Consider the following 5,169-nt stretch of genomic DNA (forward strand, 5'->3'; position numbering starts at 1 on the left):
ATCTCTTTCTTTATATATAGCATTTACAACCTGTATTCCTTCATCCCTCATCAAGATAATTCGAATTTGCTACGAGTGACACCTATTCTAACCATAAAACAAACCATTAATTAGAACTAGCTGTTAACTAGAAGTGCTAGTGACCTAATACAACTAGTAGTGTAACTCCTTATTATGATTACAAGAACCTTATCTAAACATTGAAAGAATTATTTGACAGCTGCAACCTCATGAAGTCGAATTTGATGAAGCCTCCCATTTTGTCACCTTATTGCTAATGATAAACCCTAGAAATTAGGGAACATGTTTCCTTGTTTTTAGGTTTAGGATCCTTGAAAATTGGCACGTGGGACAAAGCCTTTATCTTCTCATACATCACCTATTTTACGAAACTGAAAGATTTTTTTGTATTCCATGTTGTCTAGAACAAAACCCTCTCTTGGTTTTTTAAAACACTTCTCTAGTTGTCCAGAATCTATCCTTGAAAAACATGTGTAAAACAGGAAAAATCTGTTCTCTGAAATTAGGGTTTCAAAGAAATCTTAGTATCTCCCAAATGGAAAAATTTATGAAGAAATTTAGATAGGTTATTGTATCTGGAGAGTTGATGAAGAGAAATCTCCTTCAAAATTCAAAAATACATTTTCCTGTGACCAGAAACTGATCTTGAAAAAGACTGCTCAAACTAGAACACAAAGCATGACTTTCAGCAGTTTCGTAGCGCAAGTTTAACCATAAATTCCTCCCACCGTAGAATGAATTTGAAGAAATTGAAATAGGTTTTTGTAGTTGAGTATGTTACGAATAAAAACCTCTTTCGGTTTTGAAAATTGAGTTCTCATCTGCTCAATAAATCTTCTGGAAGTTGACTAGTAAAAGCAAAAAACAGAGTCTTTTATGCTGAAACATGTTGCTTCAGGGGTTTTGTAGCGTGCTACGAAAACTCCTAGTTCAGAATCCCCGATTTCGTAGTGCAGCCAGTGCAAATTCTGGGTTTTGTGCTATGAAAACACCTAGAGTGAGTTTTGCACTACGAAAACCTTGACACAAGTTTGACACATGGAACTTTTGTGTGATGTGGGACCAGTGATAGGCAAGAATAGAGTATTGAACCTATTTGACCATACCAACAAGACTCTCTTTTAGATCTTAGACTCTAAAAAAACCATGGAAAGACTAGACCAAGACTAACATCAATCCTTTGGAATCAAACTGATGTCAAAACACATGGTGAGGCTTCTAGGACATGGAATGAGGTTGTGAAACGTTTTTTGGAAAAGAGAATGACACTTATTGAGATGAGATGACTCAAAACCTATAAGACTATGACTAGAAACAAGGCAAACTTTCCAAAGCCTAGAAACAAAAATTTTAGGGTGATAACACCTTCCATGTATATTTTTCAGTAATGTGGGTATTTTAATAGCCAAATTGTAACTTAATCATCCTTCGATACGTAATCCAGTTTGCAAAACTGTCCTTATGTGTACCCCACCATCTGGCAGGTGTATCTCTCTACGCAATGTCCAATTCCTGGAACCGATGCTCCTCCGGTACATCCCTTTAAAATTTATCAAGAAAAAAATTTACATCTTCTAAACCATCATAATACGATAAATTGCATGCCATAGTGGATATACACTGGAGTGATTTAGTAAGTCTGTTGCATTGCAACGTTGATACCTCACGCAATCTATTCTACCAATGTGCGAGCATCTCATCTGAATCTAAATTGTTGGACCTGTCCTTTTCCCAAGTAATTCTTCCATCCATCATAGGAATGATCCAATCCTTGTTTCATGGAATAAGCTTATTGATCTGATATTGATTTGATATTGATATAAGACAAACAATTAAGGTATTACAGACTCGTGCGTGGATGTGCCTATGTTATTTTATGCAACGGATCGATAAGATTGCGAAATACACAGACCCTGAAGCAATTAGAGAAAACATAACAGGAAAAGATGTAAACACAAGAAGTTTAATAAGAATTTCACCCTATACTCCTGGGCTACGTCTCCTGGCCTAGCCTTCAGTGGTGGCCTCTCTATTATGTTTTCAAAAGGAAAAATTTTACAACAGTGAGTTCAATTTGAGTATCACACAGCAGATATAAATCAGCAAGACTATACTTGGATCCCCCAAGTCTCTGGAGTACATAGACTCTTTGACTCTCTCTAGCTCTATCTGGATCGATGCTACCTTTTTGCTTCTGCAGGTCAGCTCGGCTTCTTCTCTTTGCTCTTAGCTTTTTGCATCTTACTTACTCTCTTTCTTTCTCTATCAGTTCGTGGCTTTAAAGCCAATCTGCTTTCTAACTATTCGTTTCCGCTTCCTGGATTTCTGGTTTCCCTGCCTCTGTCCATCTTAATCCCTCTATTCTACATAATCATCACTGTATAATGCCTCACAGGGAGGTGGCCACCTATTTCGTAATGAACTGAGTGTCAGTTCTCTTGGACATTCTCAAAATGACCATTTATTCCGTTAACTCCAAGAATGCCTGCAAAACAGGACTTTCTGCCAACGCATCGTCCATGTCGGACTTTAAATCTTATACAACTCTGCCTGTTTACTTCGTCAAATCCAGTCACCCATCGGAATGCATCTCTACCATTGATCTGGAGCCTCCAGATCCAACGGTCATCGTCCATATCGGGTGGATAAGTAACAAGACGTTTACCCGTCTGATGTGAGCAGTTTTCTCTCTCTTCCGCTAGACGCGTGGCACCCCTTGTGTGGCATCGGGTGGGACTCAGTTGAAGCCACTTACCGCTCGAAGCCTTTCCGATATTCTGCCTATTTTTGCAGGACCCCGCCTCTGACACAATTAGCGCGATATCCGTTGTATTTTATAACTTTTCGGGTCTGGGCGCTTGGGGCTTTTCCTTCTTTGAGGGGTTTGCCCGGCGATATGCAATTAGTGACTTGTCATTAATCACATATCAGAAACTACCCCCGTTTCTTAAATTGACCTCCGGTTTTGCTAATTTGTGGCAGTGCGCGTTACCATGGGCTGACAGCCTGTGCGCTTGACCGAGGGTCCTTATTACTCCACGATGTTCATAAATTGCAACTATTTCGAGGATATCTTTGATGAGCTTGATCTTTATAAGACTTTGAAACTTTGGCCTAAAGAGTTCATGAAAACATAGAGAGTGTTCTAGGATCCAATTCGGATTACTTATAGATTTGTTCAATATCATCCTCCTCATAGTCATCTCAGATTAATTTAGTATACTGTGCACCTTTAGCTGGATCCAATGGAACGATGACTCTCAGTTCCTTCTTCTTAAATGTCATGATGCACTTCTCCAGGCTGATGACCACATTTATCAAACTCCCAATTAGTTTGAAGCAGTGCCAAGTAGGTATTACTATCATCTACTATTTTGATTACCTCAAAATCATCAATAGTGTGCATCCCTTCAATTTCTACAGTTTCTCCATGTAGGTGTCCTATAGGAATAACATTCTATTGGTTCGCCATTCACAACTGAATTTGGGACCATTGTAGCATTGGATTTCCCATTCTTTCCCAGGTCTGTTTAGGCAAAACATTCACATCAGGTCCTAAATCGAAGATCACCTGGTGCATTTCAAATTCCTTGATTTATGTAGTCAATCTCATCTCCCGACCAACCCTTTTCTTACTTTTGTCTACTTTATGCACTACACTTTTTTCAGGTAGTGACTTACCCTTGCCAACACAATTGTGTATTAATTCTTGCAGTCCCTCCACTACTTTCTGGTCCCTTAAGAGATTCATGTAGGTTTGTAAGAAGGATTTCAATACTGAGGGATTTGTCTCCTGCGCAACAATGACCTCTTTAGGCTTCTCTGTTTGTGCATTTTGGTTCTTTGATGTGGAAGCTCCTAAATCCACAAAGCTCGTCTTTGCCTCCATAAACATTTCTTTTGACTTATGAAAATAAAATTTAGTATCTTTGTCAGTAGCCCTATGCACCCATAGATTCTCTTCTAGCTGTTTCCTTGTGGCTTTATCTTCCACGATAGCTACACCACTTTGCATAACTATATTAATGCTTAGGCCATCCTTATGTGGTTCTGACCTCATCATTAGGATGTTCTGAGTGGGCTATTGGTTCTTCTTCTCTTGCATCTTTGCAATGAGTATAGGACAATCTTCTATTAGATGGTCAAACTATTAGCAATACTGACAAGAGGCATGTGTTGTATTCTAACAATCTCACGCAAAGTTGCCTAGTTCCCCACAATTGTAACAAATAATCTGTCTGCAACCTCTTCTAGCACCTCCCCCTTGTCCTTTTGCTCAGCCTTGAAATCCTCTATGCGCTGCAGGTGTGCCTTGACCCTGCTGTGGACGTGTCTTAGCCTATACTCTATATGTCAGAGTTATGTCCATCATTAACTCATAGCTTAAGAAATTGCGCTCATCATGGCATACAGACTTACAGAAATTGCAGAATAGTTGTTGGGGAGTTTGTATGAACTTCTGCAACAAATGGAAATTGTCAGTTGAGTTTTTTCCTATTATTTGTGATGAGCCTAGGTATTGCAACAATAATGCTGCAACTCCCAGTGCTACTACCTTTACTTATCAACTTGGGGTTCATACAAACTTGGAGGTGACAGTGCTATATACACAAGTAGAAGTGAAGGTCCTGCCTGTTGTCACTATTTTTCTAGAAAGAGTCCACAGGAGTTCCAAGCCAAACTTATATAGGGTCAGAAGACGATTAATTCTTTGATGGAAGGAGAGTAAACCTATTCTAAGAGAGAGCTACTCTACTATAGTAACGAATAAAGCAGCATGAAATGTTAAACTTACACCATAACTTAACTAACCAATTAAATAGTTATGCTAAGTAGAATTGCTAAATTAACACTAACCTAATGCTAATTATCTAAGTTTCAAAAGTAAAGAGCATCAAAACTAGACTAAGGTGTAACAAAGAAACTTAGGATAAATTAGGTTTCAAGCGGAAAAAGCAATTAGAGGTCGAAATCAGTGAAAGGAGGACGTGAGGGAGAAACAGTGTAGAATAATTGTTGGATCAATTGGGTGAAAGGCAAATGAACGACGGGGATTAGATTGCGGGAGGTTACATAGATAGATGGGTGAACATGGTTAACTAACAAGATGAATGGTGGAGACCTTATCGTGAAGGCTTAAGTGAATGG

The sequence above is a fragment of the Pinus tabuliformis genome, chromosome 3_2, assembly GCF_031772625.1.
Source record: "Pinus tabuliformis cultivar Carrire ecotype Pingquan chromosome 3_2, CPIR1, whole genome shotgun sequence".
In the NCBI taxonomy this organism is placed as follows: Eukaryota; Viridiplantae; Streptophyta; class Pinopsida; order Pinales; family Pinaceae; genus Pinus; species Pinus tabuliformis.